Source organism: Arachis hypogaea, chromosome 19, assembly GCF_003086295.3.
Source record: "Arachis hypogaea cultivar Tifrunner chromosome 19, arahy.Tifrunner.gnm2.J5K5, whole genome shotgun sequence".
NCBI classification, from domain to species: Eukaryota; Viridiplantae; Streptophyta; class Magnoliopsida; order Fabales; family Fabaceae; genus Arachis; species Arachis hypogaea.
In genome coordinates, this window is record NC_092054.1 from 104,840,582 (window position 1) to 104,850,600 (window position 10,019).

The 10,019-nt window shown below is 40.3% G+C and overlaps 1 non-coding gene across 1 annotated transcript; it reads left to right on the plus strand.

Annotated features, from left to right (window-relative positions):
* The first annotated feature begins 380 nt into the window (after positions 1-380).
* On the plus strand, positions 381-488 carry LOC112781768 (small nucleolar RNA R71). Its single transcript, XR_003192528.1, has one exon. It is a non-coding gene; the product is annotated as a small nucleolar RNA R71 (small nucleolar RNA).
* The last annotated feature ends 9,531 nt before the right edge of the window (positions 489-10,019 follow it).

Below are 10,019 nucleotides of genomic sequence, written 5' to 3' on the forward strand. Positions count from 1 at the left end.
TTCACCTCTGCTATTGCAGGGTTCTCAGGATCATAAGCTTCTTCTTCATAAGAAGCCTCTTGAGTACTGTTGGATGCGGCTTGCATTCCATTCAGACTCTGAGAAATCATATTGACTTGCTGAGTCAATATTTTGTTCTGAGCCAATATGGCATTCAGAGTATCAATTTCAAGAACTCCTTTCTTCATAGGCGTCCCATTACTCACAGGATTCCTCTCAGAAGTGTACATGAACTGGTTGTTAGCAACCATGTCAATGAGTTCTTGAGCTTTTGCAGGCGTTTTCTTTAGGTGAATGGATCCACCTGCAGAAGTATCCAATGACATCTTAGCTAATTTAGATAAACCATCATAGAATATATCCAGGATGGTCCATTCTGAAAGCATGTCAGAAGGACACTTTTTGGTCAACTGTTTGTATCTTTCCCAAGCTTCATAGAGGGATTAACCATCTTTTTGTTTGAAGGTTTGAACATCCACTCTAAGCTTGCTCAGCTTTTGAGGAGGAAAGAACTTGGCTAAGAAAGCCGTGACCAGCTTATCCCAAGAGTTCAGGCTGTCTTTGGGTTGAGAGTCCAACCATATTCTAGCTCTGTCTCTTACAGCAAAACGGAAAAGCATGAGCCTGTAGACTTCAGGATCTACTCTATTAGTCTTAATAGTATCACATATCTACAAGAATTCAGTTAAGAACTGAAAAGGATCTTCAGATGGAAGTCCATGAAACTTGCAGTTTTACTGCATCAGAGAAACTAATTGAGGTTTCAGCTCAAAGCTGTTTGCTCCAATGGCAGGAATGGAGATGCTTCTTCCATGTAAATTGGAATTTGGTGCAGTAAAGTCCCCAAGCATTCTCCTTGCATTGTTGTTGGGTTCGGCTACCTTCTCCTTTACTTGTTCGAAATTTTCAATCAAGTTGTCTCTGGATTGTTGTGATTTAGCTTCTCTTAATTTCCTCTTCAGAGTCCTTTCAGGTTCTGGATCAGCTTCAACAAGAATGCCCTTTTCTTTATCCCTGCTCATAAGAAAGAGAAGAGAAAAAGAAAAGAAGAGGAATCCTCTATGTCACAGTAAAGAGATTCCTTATTATTAGTAGAAGAAAAGAAGAAGAGAAAAATTTGAACTCAGAAAGAGAGAGAGAGGGTTCGGATTTTTGGTGGGTGAGGGAGAGATGTTAGTAGATGAATAAATAAATAGAATAAGATGAGAGAGGGAGAGGATTTTCGTAAACAATTTTTGAAAAAGAGTTAGTAATTTTTAAAAATAGTTTTTGAAAAAGGTTAGTAATTTTCTAAAATTTTTAAATCAAAGATTAAAATAATTAATAAAAAAAGAAATTTTTGAAAAAAGGGGGGAGATATTTTCGAAAATTAGAGAGAGAGAGTTAGTTAGGTGGTTTTGAAAAAGATAAGAAACAAACAAAAAGTTAGTTAGTTAGTTGAAACAAATTTGGAAAGATAGGAAGTTAGGAAGTTAGAATAGATATTTTAAAATCAAATTTTTGAAAAAGATAAGAAGATATTTTTGAAAAGTGATGAGCGGATATTTTATACGCTTTTTGGGGATAATTTCATATAGTTTAGAGTATGTTTTAGTTAGTTTTTAGTCTATTTCTAGTAGTTTTAGGAAAAATTCATATTTCTGGACTTTACTATGAGTTGTGTGTTTTTCTGTAATTTCAGGTATTTTTCTGGCTGAAATTGAAGGAGCTGAGCAAAAATCTGATTCAGGCTGATAAAGGACTGCTGATGCTGTTGGATTCTAACCTCCCTGCACTCAAAGTGGATTTTCTGGAGCTACAGAACTCGAAATGGCATGCTTCCAATTGCGTTGGAAAGTAGACATCCAGGGCTTTCCAGAAATATATAATAGTCCATACTTTGCACAAGGATAAATGTCGTAAACTGGCGTTCAACGCCAGTTCTCTGCCCAATTCTGGCGTCCAGCGCCAGAAAAGGATCAAAAACTGGAGTTGAACGCCCAAACTGGCATAAAAACTGGCGTTCAACTCCACAAATGGCCTCTGCACGAAATCTCAGCCCCAGCACACACCAAGTGGGTCCCAGCACACCAAGTAGGCCCCAGAAGTGGATCTCTGCATCATCCATCATAGTCCATTCATATTTTGTAACCCTAGGCTACTAGTTTAGTATTTGAACAACTTTTAGAGACTTATTTTGTATCTCATGACATTTCAGATCTAAACTTTGTATTCTCTGACGGCATGAGTCTCTAAACCCCATTGTTGGGGGTGAGGAGCTCTGCTGTGTCTCAATGAATTAATGCAAGTATTTCTGTTTTCCATTCAAACACCCTTGTTCCTATCTAAGATGTTCATTCGCGCTTAACTGTGATGAAGGTGATGATCAGTGACATTCATCACCTTCCTCAAACCATGAACGCGTGCCTGACAACCACCTCCGTTCTATATCCGATTGAATGAGCATCTCTTAGATTCCTTAATCAGAATCTCCGTGGTATAAGCTAGAACTGATGGCGGCATTCATGAGAATCCGGAAAGTCTAAACCTTGTCTGTGGTATTCCGAGTAGGATTCAAGGATTGAATGACTGTGACGAGCTTCAAACTCCTGAAGGCTGGGCGTTAGTGACAGACGCAAAAGGATAGTAAATCCTATTCCAACCAGATCGAGAACTAACCGGTGATTAGCCGTGCTGTGACAGAGCGCGTGAGCGTAGTTTTCACTGGAAGGATGGACGGTAGCCATTGATAACGGTGATCCACCAACACACAGCTTGACATAGGAGGACGTGCGTGCGTGAATCAGAAGACAGAGGAAAGCAGAGATTCAGAGGACAAAGCATCTCCAAAACTCCAACATATTCTCCATTACTGCACAACAAGTAACCTTTAATTTATGCTCTATTGTTTATTCGCAATTCAACTGATAAACATAATTGACTTCCTGACTAAGATTTACAAGATAATCATAGATTGCTTCAAACCAACAATCTCTGTGGGATTCGACCCTTACTCACGTAAGGTATTACTTGGACGACCCAGTGCACTTGCTGGTCATCTGTGCGAAATTGTAAGAGAGTAATGTGTGCGAAATTGTAAGAGAGTAACAATTTTGTGCACCAAGTAACAATTTTGTGCACCAAGTTTTTGGCGCCGTTGCCGGGGATTGTTCGTGTTTGAACAACTGACGGATTATGTTGTTGCTTAGATTAGGAAAAAAAATCTTTCTTTTTGGTTTAGAGTCTTTTATTATTTATCCCTTGTTAAAATACTTTAAACTTATAGCTCAGTTATTTAGAACGTGGTGTTTATGTTCATGATAATTGGCTATCACATTTTTTAAAAAACCTTTTTCAAAAATAATTTTTCTATTAAATCCTGTGCCAAACTTTAAGTTTGGTGTTTTCAAAAATAATCTTTCTTAAAATAAGGTCCCATAACTCATTTGGCTAGAGCGTTAATCTGTGTTCTTGGTAATTGGGTTAGGATCTTTTATACTCTTTTCAAAACCTTCTTTTTCAAAAATATTTTTTTTCTATTAAATCTTGTGCCAAACTTTAAGTTTGGTGTTTTCTTGTTGATTTCCCTTTGATTTTCGAAAATTTTGGTTTGGTTTTCTAAAAATTTTAAGTTTGGTGTTCTTCCTTCATGTTCTTGTGTTCTTGTGAGTCTTCAAAGTGTTCTTGAGTTTTCCTTGTGTCTTGATCTTAAAATTTTTAAGTTTGGTGTTCCTTGGTGTTTTCCCTCCAAATTTTTCGAAAACAAGGAGCATTAGATCTAAAAAATTTTAAATCTTGTGCTATCTTATTGTTTTTCTCTCTCCTCACTAAATTCAAAAATATCTTTTCAAAATATCTCTTCTAACTTCCTAACTCCTTATCTTTTCAAAATTTGTTTCAATTAACTAACTAACTTGTTGTTTGTTTCTTAACTTTCTCAAAACTACCTAACTAACTCTCCCTCTCTCTAATTTTCGAAAATATCTCCCCTCTTTTTCAAAAATTTCTTTTTTATTAACTAATTAATTTCTTTTTATATAAACGAAAAAAAAAAACTTTTTAATTTCAAAATTCAAATTATTTTTAGTTATTTTATTTTATTTAAGTATTTACTTCTTATAAAATAAAATAAATAAAAAGATAAATCAGTCCAAGTTATATCCATAGATCCATCATGGACATAAGTGGAAATGAACAGTCCAGGAGGACTCTGGGGTCATATTCTAACCCCTCTACTGCTTCATATGGGAGTAGCATATGCATACCCTCCATTGGAGTTAGTAGCTTTGAGTTGAATCCTCAGCTCATTATCATGGTGCAGCAAAGTTGCCAGTATTCCGGTCTTCCACAGGAAGAACCTACAGAGTTTCTGGCACAATTTTTACAAATTGCTGACACAGTACATGATAAGGAAATAGATTAGGATGTCTACAGACTATTACTGTTTCCATTTGCTGTAAAAGATCAAGCTAAGAGGTGGTTGAATAACCAACCTAAGGCCAGCATAAGAACATGGAAACAGCTGACAGAAAAATTCCTGAATCAATATTTCCCTCCAAAAAGGATGACACAGCTAAGGCTGGACATCCAAGGCTTTAAACAAGGAGATAATGAATCTCTTTATGATGCCTGGGAGAGATACAGAGAGATGCTACGAAAATGCCCCTCTGAAATGTTTTCAGAGTGGGTTCAGTTAGACATCTTCTACTATGGGCTTGCAGAAGGAGCTCAGATGTCTTTAGATTACTCAGCTGGTGGATCTATCCATATGAGAAAGACAATTGAAGAAGCTCAAGAGCTCATTGATACAGTTGCCAGGAATCAGCATCTGTATCTAAGCAGCAACCCTTCCATGAATGAAGAGGTTAAAACAGTAACTGCTGAATTCAGTACTGTAAAACAAGCTGCTGAATTTAATCAGCAATTAGATGTTCTAACAAAGCAGCTAGCTGAATTCAAAGACAGGTTACAGGAGACAAGGATAGCTAATATACATATGGAAGAACAGTTTAAGCAAACGAAGCAGCAGCTATCAAAGCAAATAGCAGAAGAATGCCAAGCAGTTCAATTAAGAAGTGGGAAAACATTAAATACCCCACCTCATGGCATCAAAAATTCAAGAAATGAGCGACCCACCAAAGATTCCCCTGAGGACAGTAAGAGCCCAGGGAAAAATAATTCTGGCACTAAAACGCCAGAAAATGGGTGGAAGACTGGCGCTGAACGCCCAGACCATGCCCAAAACTGGCGTTCAGCGCCAGAAACAAGGCAGGATTGGCGTTCAACACCAGAAATGGGCAAGAATCTGGCGTTGAACGCCCAACAGGGGCATATTTCTGGCGTTCAAGCGCCAGGAACAGACAGTGAGTTGGCGTCTAACGTCACTCCAGCTTCTGACTCTGGTACTCAATTGCCAGTGAGGGATCAGACACACACAAGTGCTGATAACAACCCCTCTAAAAAGGCTTCTTTAACCACTAAGGTTGAGGAATATAAAGCCAAGATACCTTATCCTCAAAAACTCCGGAAAGAGGAGCAGGATAAGCAATTTGCTCGCTTTGCAGATTATCTAAGGACTCTTGAAATAAAGATTCCATTTGCAGAGGCACTTGAGCAAATACCTTCTTATGCCAAGTTCATGAAAGAGATCTTGAGTCATAAAAAGGAGTGGAGAGAAACAGAAAGAGTTATCCTCACTGAAGAATGCAGTGCAGTCATTCTGAAAAGCTTTCCTGAAAAGCTTAAAGACCCTGGGAGTTTTCTGATACCATGCATATTAGAAGGTGATTGCACCAAGACAGCTTTATGCGATCTTGGGGCAAGCATCAACCTGATACCTGCATCCACTATCAGGAAGCTTGGCTTAACTGAAGAAGTTAAACCAACCCGGATATGTCTCCAACTTGCTGATGGTTCCACTAAATACCCATCAGGCGTGATTGAGGACATGATTGTCAGAGTTGGGCCATTCGCCTTTCCCACTGACTTTGTTGTGCTGGAAATGGAGGAGCACAAGAGTGCTATTCTCATTCTAGGAAGACCCTTCCTAGCAACTGGACGATCCCTCATTGACGTCCAACAGGGGGAAATAACCCTGAGAGTCAACGATGACGAGTTCAAATTGAACGCTGTCAAAGCCATGCAGCATCCAGACACATCAACAAACTGCATGAAAGTTGACCTTATTGACTCTTTGGTAGAAGAGATCAACATGGATGAGAGTCTCGAATCAGAGTTGGAAAACATCTTTAAAGATGTTCAGCCTGATTTGGAGGATTCAGGGGACGTGAAAGAGCCTCTGAACTTTCTTCTGAAAGAGGAAAAACCTCCTAAACCAGAGCTCAAGCCACTGCCACCATCCTTGAAATATGCATTTTTAGGAGAAGGTGACACTTTTCCAGTGATCATAAGCTCTGCTTTAAATTCACAGGAAGAAGAAGCACTTATTCAAGTGCTAAGGACACACAAGACAGCTCTTGGGTGGTCCATAGGTGACCTTAAGGGCATAAGCCCAGCTAGATGCATGCACAAAATCCTATTGGAGGATAATGCCAAACCAGCGGTTCAACCACAGAGGCGGCTAAATCCAGCCATGAAGGAAGTGGTGCAGAAAGAGGTCACCAAGTTACTAGAGGCTGGGATTATTTATCCTATTTCTGACAGCCCCTGGGTGAGCCCTGTTCAAGTCGTCCCAAAAAAGGGAGGCATAACAGTGATTCATAATGAAAAAAATGAACTGGTTCCTACAAGAACAGTTACAGGGTGGCGCATGTGTATTGACTACAGAAGGCTCAATACAGCCACCAGAAAGGATCATTTTCCTTTACCATTCATAGACCAGATGCTAGAGAGACTAGCAGGTCATGATTATTACTGCTTTTTGGATGGCTATTCAGGCTATAACCAGATTGCAGTGGATCCCCAGGATCAAGAGAAAACAGCATTCACATGTCCATCTGGAGTGTTTGCTTATAGAAGGATGCCCTTTGGGCTATGCAATGCACCTGCAACCTTCCAGAGATGCATGCTCTCTATTTTCTCTGATATGGTGGAAAAATTTCTGGAAGTCTTCATGGATGACTTCTCAGTATATGGAGACTCATTCAGCTCCTGTCTTGATCACCTAAAACTTGTTCTGAAAAGATGCCAAGAAACCAACCTAGTTTTAAACTGGGAAAAGTGTCACTTCATGGTGACTGAAGGAATTGTTCTTGGGCATAAAATCTCAAACAAGGGAATAGAGGTGGATCAAGCAAAAATAGAGGTAATTGAAAAATTACCACCACCTGCCAACGTTAAGGCAATCAGAAGCTTTCTGGGGCATGCAGGATTCTATAGGAGGTTTATAAAGGATTTTTCAAAAATCGCAAAACCTCTAAGCAATCTGCTAGCTGCTGACACGCCATTTGTCTTTGATACAGCATGCCTGCAGGCGTTTGAAACGCTGAAAGCTAAGCTGGTCACAGCACCAGTCATTTCTGCACCAGACTGGACATTGCCATTTGAGTTAATGTGTGATGCCAGTGATCATGCCATTGGTGCAGTATTGGGACAGAGGCATGACAAGCTTCTGCATGTCATTTATTATGCCAGTCGCGTTTTAAATGATGCCCAGAAAAATTACACAACCACAGAAAAGGAATTACTTGCAGTGGTTTACGCCATTGACAAGTTCAGATCCTACTTAGTAGGATCAAAGGTGATTGTGTACACTGACCATGCTGCTCTTAAGTATCTACTCACAAAGCAGGATTCAAAACCCAGGCTCATCAGATGGGTATTGCTTCTGCAAGAGTTTGATATAGAAATAAGAGACAGAAAAGGGACAGAGAACCAAGTAGCTGATCATCTGTCCCGGATAGAGCCAGTGGAAGGGACGTCCCTCCCCTTCCTTGAGATCTCTGAGACATTCCCTGATGAGCATCTATTTGCCATTCAGGAAGCACCATGGTTTGCCGATATTGCAAACTATAAAGCTGCAAGGTTCATACCCAAGGAGTACAATAGAATACAAAAAAAGAAACTAATTACTGATGCAAAGTACTACTTGTGGGATGAGCCCTATCTCTTTAAGAGATGTGCAGACGGAATTATCCGTAGGTGTGTCCCCAGAGAGGAAGCACAGAGAATCTTATGGCATTGCCATGGATCTCAATATGGAGGCCATTTCGGAGGTGAGCGAATAGCCACCAAGGTCCTCCAATGTGGCTTCTATTGGCCTACACTCTATAAAGATTCCCGAGAGTTTGTACGTAATTGTGACAGTTGCCAAAGAGCTGGTAATCTGCCTCATGGTTACGCCATGCCTCAACAAGGAATCTTGGAAATAGAGTTGTTTGATGTATGGGGAATTGACTTCATGGGACCTTTCCCACCATCATACTCAAACACTTATATTCTGGTGGCAGTTGACTATGTATCAAAATGGGTTGAGGCTATTGCCACACCCACCAATGATACTAAAACAGTGCTGAAGTTCCTCCAGAAACATATCTTTAGCAGGTTTGGTGTCTCTAGAGTGTTAATCAGTGATGGGGGCACTCACTTCTGCAATAAACAGCTTTACTCTGCCATGGTTCGGTATGGAATTCGCCACAAAGTGGCCACTCCATATCATCCACAAACCAATGGGCAAGCTGAAGTCTCTAATAGAGAATTAAAGAGAATCCTGGAACGGACAGTAAGTACCCGTAGAAAGTATTGGGCACGGAGCTTGGATGATGCTCTGTGGGCTTACAGAACAGCATTCAAGACCCCTATAGGGACCTCTCCATACCAACTCGTGTATGGTAAGGCATGCCACTTGCCCGTGGAACTGGAACATAAGGCCTACTGGGCAACCAGATTCCTAAACTTTGATGCCAAATTAGCAGGAGAAAAACGATTGCTCCAGCTAAATGAGCTAGAGGAATTCAGATTCACAGCTTTCGAAAATGCCAAGCTTTATAAAGAAAAATAAAAAAAATGGCATGACAAAAAGCTGTCATCTAGAATCTTTGAACCAGGACAGAAGGTCCTGTTGTTTAACTCTAGACTCAGGCTATTCCCCGGGAAACTGAAATCCCGGTGGAGGGGACCATACGTGATTACAAGTGTGTCACCATATGGTTATGTGGAGCTTCAAGATATTGATTCTGATAAGAAGTTCATTGTCAATGGACAGAGAATCAAGCATTATCTTGAAGGCAACATTGAGCAAGAATGCTCAAGGCTGAAGCTGGATTAAAAGCTCAGCAAGGTCCAGCTAAAGACAATAAAGAAGCGCTTGCTGGGAGGCAACCCAGCCATGGGGCAACAATCCTCTAAGCATTTTGCCCTATTTTTATTTTTATTTGTTTATATAAAGTTCACTGACACTAAGGTAAAGAATCAATTGCATAAGTTTACAGGGTTACAGAAGGAATCTACACACAAAACAGAGATAGGGAGCTTACTGGCAAGAAAACGCCAGTGAAGGCCATTTTGGGCGTTCAGCGCCCAAAATGGGCATCCAGTGGGCGCTGAACGCCAGTAAGGATAGCTATCTGGCGTTCAACGCCAGAAAAGGGCAACAACTGGGCGTTGAACGCCCCGGAGAGCAGCATTTGGGCGTTGAACGCCCAAAACAGGCAGTGTTTGGGCGTTCAAACGCCAGGATGGTGAAGAGGAGTTCTCCTTCTACTCATCTCCTTCTTTTTCTTTTGCTTGAGGACAAGCAAAGCTCTAAGTTTGGTGTGCTTATCCGTGATCACTAAGATCATGGCCCCTAAAGGAAAACAACCCACTCCAAGAGGAGCAAGGACGTGCTTTAAAGGAACTGAAGCGCCAGAAATTCTCTCTTGAAGGACCAAGCACCTCACAGATTAGAGGAACATCCACTTCCCAAACCTCAAGGTTGTTGAGTTCTAATCTTAGCCTTAACTCTGTGATAACTGTTCTTATTTTAATTTTACCTTAGGAGTCATATAGTAGTAATTAGTATCTATTTTGATTTTAACTCCAATTAAGCTATAGTTTATTTTTCTCATCATCAGCAAACATGAATAAAGTAGTAGATCTTT